This window comes from Aethalodelphis obliquidens, unplaced genomic scaffold (genome assembly GCF_003676395.1).
Source record: "Aethalodelphis obliquidens isolate GAN/ISIS:26980383/991018 unplaced genomic scaffold, ASM367639v1 scaffold27, whole genome shotgun sequence".
NCBI lineage: Eukaryota > Metazoa > Chordata > Mammalia > Artiodactyla > Delphinidae > Aethalodelphis > Aethalodelphis obliquidens.
Window position 1 is genome coordinate 23,106,642 of NW_020837971.1, and position 10,358 is coordinate 23,116,999.

The window sequence follows — 10,358 nt, forward strand, 5'->3', positions numbered from 1 at the left end:
TCAGCAGGTGACTGCTGTCAGCTGCCCATGGTCCTTGCAACCTGGTCCCCACCCTTCTCAAAGCCAACAGTGGAGAATGTCCCTAATGTCAAATCTCCCTCACACTCTGAGTCGCTCACTTCCTGCCTCTGGCCTCTAGAGCCAAATCGAAAGGGACCATGTCCAACCAGACAGTGTCTCTTGATTAACTCAAAGCCAACTGATGGTTAATCGTAACAACATCTGCAAAAACTATCTTTCCATATAACATGACATAATTATGCTAATGGGTATCTCATCATATTCACAAATTCCACCCACACTCAAGGGAAGGAAGTTCCATAAGGGAAGGGGCCTTTGGGGATCATCTTAGAATTCCCCTTACTACATACATCCTCCATCTCCCACTTGGCCTCGTAGTTTAGATTGACTGTCTATCCAGGGGATGGGTATGATGCAGGCACCAGGTTCATACCATCCCAGGTGTGCAACCACACTCAAGACAGGGTATTCTCTTCCCAGAGAGGCTGGGTCCATCCCATGGTCCATAGACTTATCCATCTAAGGACTTCGAGATGCTCTCCTTCATCATGAGGTCGAGAAGAGATGAAACTAATAGTTAACTCATGACTTAATCGAAATATAAGTTGAACAACTCTGAGATACAACTGAATACCTATCAAGTCAATAACATTTTTAAAAAAATATTTATTTATTTATTTGGTTTACCAGGTCTTAGTTGTGGCAGGCGGGCTCCTTAGTTGTGGCATGTGAACTCTTAGTTGCGGCATGCATGTGGGATCTAGTTCCCTGACCAGGGATTGAACCTGGGGCCCCTGCATTGGGAGCATGCAGTCTTAACCACTGCGCCACCAGGGAAATCCCTCAATAACATTTTTTAAATTAAAAAAAACCCAAACAAACCTGAAACTTATATCTAAACAATATAGGAAATGTATCAGCTCAAATAGGAAGTCAACAGGTGACACAGAAAGAAGAAGACCCAGCACATCTGTAAGAACATCAAAGATCCTCCCTGCCCATGGTGAGCCTTCTATGGTGTCATCCTTAGACTCCACAGGGTGGTTCCTGCTCAGGTGAGCTCTGCCCTCACATCCAGACCCAGGGGTTCCTTCGTACCATTCAGAGGAAGGGAGGATGTTGGCCCTTGAAGCTCTTGCAGAGGACAAGGTTCTTCTGTCCGGAGGCCCTGGGAAGCATCCTTGGCTCTGATTGGATCACATCCCTGTCCTGTAACTGAGGACTGTGGTCGGTGGTGTCAGCCATTCAGGGCCCCTTCCTGCAGTGACCATGGAATCCAGGTCATTCGCAGTTCAGCTCAGAGGAGGCTGCTCCTTGCGAGGAACTGAAGCAGCCCACGAGGCAGGCCCTGTACAGGAAACCAGCATGGGCATGAAGGACAGAAAGGCGTTCCCCAAAGTGACTTTGAGCCTAACAGAGCCCAGGACACCTCAAGAAGGTCCCGTACGGGCAGGATTGCCAGTGACAGGTTGCCTTGGAGGGCACGAGCCGTGGGTGACAGTCCCTGCGTGGGCACAGGCCTCCTGCGGACCTGCATCGTCTCCTCCAGCCATCACCACTTCCCCGAGAAGTCCATGCCCCTTCCACATCTCAGATGAGGAAACGCAGGCTGGTCCCTATCTTGCTGGACACCAGCATGATGGCAGCTGCCTGTCATGGCCCCTGAGCCTCCCCACACGTGTGAGGCACTGTTTGCGCGGCCCGAAGCCACACTTGCCCCAGGGAGTGGCCCTTGTGGCCATTGTCACTGTCTTTCCAGTAGGTGGGAATTTCACTTCCTTATTTCCAGGCGTAAATAATTGCAGATGCAAAATCGCAGCCTTATTTTAGCCACAAGCGTTGAGAATGCAGCTCTTAAATCCTCGGCAGTACCTTGCATCTTTGAGTAGGAGGTGGCCTGACCCCAACTTGCTGGCCGCCGGGGCTCTGGCTCGTATAGAAACCAAGCTGCGAGAGAGGAAGCAGGTGGGTCTGTCTCCTCCGAACCCAACCTATCCCTTAAGGAGAACGTCAGCCAAAGTCCCGGACGGTGTGGGCCCCAGGAGCCAGCACCCCGTCCATAACCTTGTGTCCCGGGTGACCAGGTGTCCTGGCACCCGCCGGGTGGGCAAGGCAGGCTACGTAATGGGTGGGTCCTGTGCAAACTGAAGACATGGGCTCCTTGTGCAAAAAAGAGGAAAGACGTGTTTTCTTTCTTTTGTGATCTCTCTCTTAACTTGTCATGAGGGTTTTTATTTGTTATTTGAGGTCATCTCCCTTGGCCTCGGGGATACTCAAGGGGGTAACTGCAGACCTCCCAGTATCCAGGGCACCGCCCACAGCTGTGTGTGCCTAACCATGTCCCCAGGTCCCCAGGTCCCTGTGTCCCACACCCAGGCCGGGTCCCAGCGCAGGGTGGAGGGCGGCCATGAGGGCGGGGCGGGGTGCCGGAGCAGGCGGCAGGGCAGGGTGGGTGGGTGGGGAGACAGCTGGGAGCACGGCACACTCCCCTGGCACACTCTCCACTGTCCCCTTCACCCCACATACCAAACACGCAGTCAAAGGTGAAACAACCAACAGTTCAAGGCCACGACCGTGAAGCAGCACTGGCGGGGCCTCCCGCACCCGGGCCCGAGCACCCGCGCTGTGGGCAGGCCCTGGGAGGTGGCCCAGCTGCCAGGCTTCGTGGGCGGCCAGGGAAACAGAAAACCATCCAGTGCATTGGATTTCTCAACGTCGATGGCTTCGTCTGTCTGAGCTTTACGGGTCACGTGATCTTGAGAGAGTAGCCGGAACTTTCTGGGCCTCAGTTGCCTCTTCTGCACGCGGCAGCCGATCCCAGGGCACCGGGAGGGTGGAGGGGTTGTCGAGGGCAGAGGTCCCGTACCTCGGGGGGTGACTGCCTTTGGGATTGACTGGCTCTGGGAGTTGCAGCTGCCCCGGGGTTGGGGGCTGGCCTCGTGGTCGGGAAGGCTGGCTGTGACCGTGGAGGGACCCTCCCCACCGCCCACCCCCGAGGCCTGGGGCAGCCCTCAGGAGGCAGCTGCGGAGTCCACCTCTGGCCCCTGCCTGGTGTGATAAACTCCAGCTGCGGCTGCTTGGCGACCCGATGGCTGAGGCCGACAGGGCCCCCGTACCTCCCACGGACGGCCAGACCCTTCGCTGGGCTTCAGAGACAGAGGACCGAGGAGTTCAGAGCCAAGGTCCGGGGCACGGGCAGCCCAGTGGGGCCCTCAGGAAGAGCAGCAGGGGCTCTGGCAGCATCTGGTCGGGAAGGCGTGCAATGCAGGCCCTGGGCTGTGTCCTCAGTGACAAGCAGATGAAGCAGGCAGGTGGAAATGGGAAGGGGGTGCCCTGGGCAGAAACGGGGGGCGGAGCTCTCAGCCATGGCCCCAACCCCGAGACCCCTGCTTCCTCATACCACTGAGACACATCCCTGCTTCCAGAATGACGGTGGCAGCTAAACACACGTCCTTGTTTGCTTAGCGCCCTTGCCGTGCGGTTAGGGCTGCGATCCCATCACAGGAAACAGCACCATCAGTGCTGCAGTCTAGGAGACGGAATAGTCCAGCACGAGGCAGGGGGGCGGTGCCCTTGGCGCCAAGGGGGTTGGGGAGGCTGGAGTGCCAACGCCCCGGGGCTCAGGTCACGCTGTCCTTTCCCAGGCCCAGCTCCTCCAAAAACTGTGAAAGGAGGCGACTCCCAAGAGAGCAGATGGTGTGCGTGTTTTGCAGAGCACAGAAAACGGGGGATCTGGGCGCCCGCAGGAGCCTGTGGTTTCTGAAATGGGGGAGCCGGCTTCCTGCAGCTGCAAGGCATGCCGGGGAGGAGGTGCGCAACCTGGGCCTCACCTCACGCGTGTTCTCAGGCGGTTTGGCTCCCGCGGGCCTGGCCTGTTGCTCCCTCCCGGCCCGGAACACAGGGGAATCCAGCCACTGCCAGGGAAATCCAAGGATGCACAGATCCCATACATCAGCGGGGCTCCGAAAGTGGAAGCCAGACAGAACTCTGTCGCAGGCAAGGCCCCCTGGGAGAGATGGGGAGAGATTCATTTTATTTTGTGCATGGAGACAGTGATTTTAATGTTATGTAAATGTAGCCGGCAATTCCTAGTCTCTCCTGAAATGTAAGTGTCAGGGCTCTGGTGTAACTCAGGTTGCTGATGATAGAAAACAAGCTGTGTTTTTAAGGGGGAGGCTTGTGATGACCCGCTTCTGAATTTTTTTTTTCCACTACAGATTTAAATAGAACAAGCTGAGGCGGTGGTGCCTCTTCGGAGCAGCAGGTGGAACACCTGTCTGCTGAGCATTGACCCACACCTTCAGAGGCGGCATTGCCCGGGAGACCAGAGACCGCAGTGACCGATGCTTCAAGGTTAACCGATAATTATTCCAGTGCTAAGCCACATCGCCAGAAGCGGCCCCGTTCTCTGCCTCTCAAACACCCCAAAAAGCAACTGACTTTGCAGGACGATTTCTTCTTCCCCCAGGGACTGGTGAAGGAAACAGCCACTTGGAACAACTGGGTTTTGGCATTTTTTTTTTTTTGGCTGTACCGCATGGCTTGCAGCATCTCAGTTCCCCAAGTAGGGATCGAAACCGCGTGCCCCTGGCAGTGAAAGCGCTGAGTTCTAACCACTAGACTGCCAGGGAATTCCCTACTGGCAAATTTTTAATCAGGGATGTTAGTAATAACTTTTCTCCTTATGCAAGTACCCCCCTTTGAAGTTCCGGGCCAAGGAAGTTTATTTTCCCGGATAAGCAGCAAGAATCGTTGTGACCAGCCAGTGGGATCCCACAGTTTGTCTTCTCTGTCCTGACTCTGACCCGACGAGGATGCTTGGAGCAAAACGTTTCACTTCATCCATTTCTATGTTCCTGTGCGTTTTATCTCTTGAGAATCCAAGAATTCTCAACAGAGGTTTTGTCCCCATGCCTCCCACCATCCTCATTCCTTTCTATTTCATGCTCATTGATTTTGGTCTTCATGGATCTGCTAGCTTGGTCTCTTTGTTTAATTCTGAGTCAACCTTAAAGCAATTTTGAAACGAGGTGAGCTGTCTCTATGTCACTAAACTTGAAAATTCGTCAAGTGTGTTCTGATGGGAAAATGCTAGAATCCTGTCCGTTTGGCATCTTCGTCAATTTCACACTGACACGTGGTGGGTCGAGGTAGGTGTGACCATCTTTCCCAAGGCACCCAGCTCAGCAAATCAGTTCTGTGGCATCAGCAATTCCAACCTCGGAAATTCCACAAGGTATGAAAGAAAAGAGTTTTGCCCTTAGAAGAAAGAGGCCTCAAGCCACAGATGAGTCACAGGCTACCTCCGCCTCCTCCTAGGCTTCTTCATAAAACCTAAGACTTCCTCTTTCCTTCAGCTGGAAGCATTCACCTCTTCTGCCACCTTCCTGTCCTGGAGAGTCCTGACTCTGAAATCAGGCTGGAACCCCTTTCTCGGGCGCCACGTGCAGGGACAGCGCAGGACCTGCATAGTTTTCTCCACCGTATCCCTCATTCCTGTTTCTCTCCCTGCATCCGACCCCCGTCCTGCTGGCTCAGACTTCAGTCCTGCTTCCAGACTCCCTCCCCTCTGCCCTCCTAACCCGCCCCCACTGCCCTCTCTCTGCTCACCCGACGCTGCTTGTCATCCACTCAGAGGTCACGTCTCTTAGAGAGGCCTTCCCTGTCCCCCAGGCTCACACTGGTCACCAGCCCCTCCACCTGCCCCATCGTCCTGCTTATTCTTCACGATGGTTTCCAGCTGCTGAATTTCTTTCTTTCCCTCTTCCTCCCTCCCTCCCTCCTTTCTTTCCTTGCTCCCTCCTTCCTTTCTTTCCTTCTTCCCTCCTTTCTTTCTTCCTTCCTTCCTTTCTTTTTTCTTGTTCATTGTCTTATCTCTCCCACTAGAATGCAGGTGCCATTAGAGAAAGAATCACATCTGTCTTGTTCCTTTGCTGTATTTTTAGCCCCTAGAAGACCATCTTGAGAGATACTTAAGAGAATGGATGAATGAATGTATAACTCACTCAGTGAAGTTCTTAGCACCATTTATCTGGGCCCTTAAAACCATCCCCATTCTGTGACTTGGGATTCTCCTCTTTTTATTTATCTTATGTAAGAGCCTTCCTAATATTCCTAGAATACTGATTCCCCTTTTAACATCCCTTAAAAGTTCCCTAGTCTAAGACAGAACAAGGTCCAATCTGCAGACCTTGCTGTTGAAGGTGCCTTTCATCTGGCATTTATCTGATTCCAGCATTTGTCTCCTTGGAAGCAAACTCCACTCCATCTTACCATTTCAGCTTCTATTTCCCCAGCCGTGCAGTCTAGGTCAAGGCCCTTCTCCCACCATTCTCCCTTCCCTTAATTCCTTCTTCCTTCTGCCAGTGGAAGGCATCCCCATGTGGAAAAAGGCATAGTCTTTGGAGAGTCAGATAGATTTGGATTAAAACCATGCCCTCGCTATTTACTATATTTGGCCTTATGTTTTTCTTTGTAATAGAAAGAACATGGCAACATGTTAGTCTTCTCAGTACACTTTGCATTTCCTACAGCCCTTCCTGTGAGGGCTGTTCCAATCTTAGCATCCCCCAAAGGCGTCCCCAGCCCTCTGCCATCACTCCTTTGGTGAGTTTTCTCCAGGATTTGCTATCTGTACCCTTTTTTTTTTGCAGTACGTGGGCCTCTCCCTGCTGTGGCCTCTCCCGTTGCGGAGCACAGGCTCTGGACGCGCAGGCTCAGCGGCCATGGCTCACGGGCCCAACTGCTCCGCGGCATGTGGGATCTTCCCGGACCGGGGCACGAACCCGTGTCCCCTGCATCGGCAGGCGGACTCTCAACCACTGCGCCACCAGGGAAGCCCTATCTGTACCCTTTGCATGGAGTGCAAACTCACCTGACACTGTTATCTAACCCTCTGTATCTACATCAGCCCTTCTCAACTATCCTCACGAAGGGCAGGAAACTCGTCTTATATTTATTTTCTCTACAGAAGGTACTCAGTAAATGTTTACTGCTTCTGTCCATTCATTCCCTTATTGGGTATGTATTGAACACTTGCTATGTGGAAGGCCAGATGCCAAGCCCTAGAGTGGCGGATGCACAGGCAGAAAAAGGTGGAGATTTGTTCTTAGGGCACTTACGTCCATGGGGCTTCAATCCACAGTAAAAACAGCATCACCGAATTATTCTGCGCCTCCTCTGTGCTGAGATAGTGCCAGTGTTAATGATGCTATGATGAACAAAACATACATGGTTTAGGTCTTACATACTCACACACTGATTGTAAGAGAGAAATGGTGCCAAACGGACATCAATTCTAATTTCAGGGGCATTTAAGAATAAGGAGAAATTAGGAGGATGAAGATGATAATACATGATGGCAGAGTAAGATAACATTGCCTACTAAATTTTCAGATTAAAAACACCAGATTTATCATTCTGAAAAATTCCAAATTGGCAATTATGTGGTGATTTTTGCAGTTTAACATACACCATCTGTGCTGAGAGCCCTCTGTAGTCCTCCCTAAATTCCCTTCCTGTTTGCCCAACTTTGGTCAGGTTTGCAGCTATTAAATGAGAATCAGATCCACTGATGTCTCTTTGGCTCACTCACCTACTCTAGGAAAGGTGGGAGACAGAAGAAGGAACCTCTTCTCCTCTCCACTCTTGCTCTGCTTTTCAATCATTGCATTGCAGCCAGAGATAATCACAATTATTCTTAGAAATGTCCAGATGAAAATGTTGATTGAGAAGCAAAGTTGATCAGGCAGGTTCTAGAGGCGTCTTTGAAGCCCGGAGATTTATCCCACAGAGAAGTGGGCTGAGGTACCCTCCCCTCTCCTCCTCATGCACCCCTCCACTCCCACCCCACTCTGGGATGCAGACTCCCAGCAGAATTCCCTGATGCACAGGCGTTGCTAATGCACGTGGCGGATTACATAACCCATCTTATTTTGGGCAATTGCCTTATCAGAACAAGTCCCCCAGTGGGAAAGTGGTGGAAAAAGAGGAAAGAGATGGGCATTTCAGTCCCGGAGAGGTTGCAAGAACTGTGCCTTGGCTTTTTAATAATCACCACGGTGATCTCGTGAAGTGTGCATCGCTGTTCATATTTTTCAGATGAGGAATTTGAGACTCAGAGCGTGGATGTTCTGGGCTGCCTGCTGCCCCACCCCCCCCCCTTCCAAAGGAAGATCTCACCACCAAGTATAATAAAAATTGGAAAACCATATTACCAACAACAGGTTATCCAATACTGTCATTCAGAATCTGGCCAGTGCCAAGGTAGCTATGAGGGAGGTTTAGTCAGGGTGGTCACTGAACACTTCCCTCTGGTTCTTTCCACTCTACTCCTGGGCAGAAGCAGCTGGGCACCACAGTGGCTTTTCTTTTTCCTTTTTTCAAAGAATTTCTGGCCTGTTCAAAACCAGGAAGTTCCGGAAATCGGGCAACAAAACTTAATCTCATGAGATTTCCTACCCAAATAGGTACTGAAAGTTCAAAGTTTCCAGATAAGTGTGCAGCTTCTTGATGCTTATCTAGCCTAAAAGTTTAAGTATTCTGAGTTTCATCAGATTCCAAACCAGAGAGAGTCACAAATGTCTTCTTCTTGTGGGAATTTTTGACCTCCTATGATACTATGATTTAGGAGGAGGTAGTGAGTACTCTCATTTTATGCTCAGTTTTCCAGGAAAAAAAATATTGTCCAGAAGAAGCTACTAGAGGGGAAAAAAAGTTAAAATCCAATCAGTAAAATTTTGACTTAGCAACAGAACAAGGCGTCCTAGATATCTGAACACCCACAGATAGAGATCTCTCACACACTGAGGCCTGCTCAGAAACAAGGGCCACATACAGTCATGCAACAGATGGAGAAAGAACTTGCACACACCTGTAGAGCACAGTGATTGATTCACAAAGGTGTGTCCATATCTGGAAAAAAAATAGTAAAGCCAAAGCCAATTAAAGATGATTAAAAGTTCTGCCATCATTTGGATAATGCTTTATCTTTTTCAGAGCATTTTTGCTTTGCATTATCTTCCTTGAGCTTCTCCCTAGTCACCCACTAAGATAGGCAGAAGCATTATGACCATTACACAGCTGGGAAAATTGGAGGCTCAGTCATGTTGAGTGACAGCTAAGAAGACCTGCTGGAAGTGAGCCATTGCTAGAATCTGGGCTTATGGTTTCCTAAGAGGAGGTTGTGATCTCCCTGTATTAATAATGAAAGAGAAGTCCTAAGAACAGCAGTGGAAACAGCAAACTATGGCATCATGGCCAGCAAGGCAAGGAAGGCTGGTTTTGATACCAACCAGGGTTCTTGGCCTTACCCAATCGATAGAAATTGGTATGTGGCCAGACAAGAAATTCAGGCAAAGCGTTATTGGGGCCCCTGATTCAGTAGTGAGGAGTGAGAACAAGTAGGTTCCCTTGTTCCATCCCCGAGGAGGGGCAAGGTTGTTCCTTACATGGGGTGAGGGTAGGGGTGTGTCCAGGGGTCGGGCCAGAGGGATGGCTTAGGTGTTTTGCCCACCCCTTTGGCGGTGTTGAGTGCTGGGGGCATGTGCAGTGCCCTGCTTTGGCTCCTAACACCCTGTGTTTGCTCCTGGTTCTTCAGAAGTAGCAGCTGGGTCTTGGTCTTTTGTACCTTGTTCTCCATAATTTGCCCCAACTGCACATGCACAATTATTTTTAGTCCCTTAGAGTTTCTTTGTATTTTCTTGCTTGAGGAGATGCTGTCCAGGTGCAAGCACTGCAACAAAAGGTCCCAGGTCCCAGGTCCCAGCCTGTCTCAGTTTCATGAAAAAAAGTTGAACTTTGGGGCTACAAAGCTCTTCCATTCCTGTTTTGGACTCTTTCTATTTATGGCATCTTGGGCAAGTAACTGAAATTCTCTGGACCTCAGCTTTAGTAAATATTTATGAAACGAAGGGTCTTGTGAAGATGAAATGAAATAATGTATGTATAATAGGCAGTTACTACCTGTTTGATTGCATCTTTTGTCCTTTCTGCCTAGGATTTACCAAAACTAAATAATCACATTTCTAGAAACTGTTACTACTGATATGCCAGCTGCTTCTCCTTTTTCATCCTAGGGACTCTACAAGATGCCCCACTTCTCCTAAACTCTGCTATCTCATGTTTTCACTGACTGGGGGCACAGAACTGAGAAGGTATAATCCATTCCTCAATGGGGCTCAGTGCTTACAGTGACTTCATTTCCTTCCTTTCTTCCTTCCTTCCTTCCCTCCTTCCTTCCTTCCTTCCTTCCTTCCTTCCTTCCTTCCTTTCTTTCTTTCTTTCTTTCTTTCTTTCTTTCTTTCTTTCTTTCTTTCTTTCTTTCTTTCTTTCTTTCT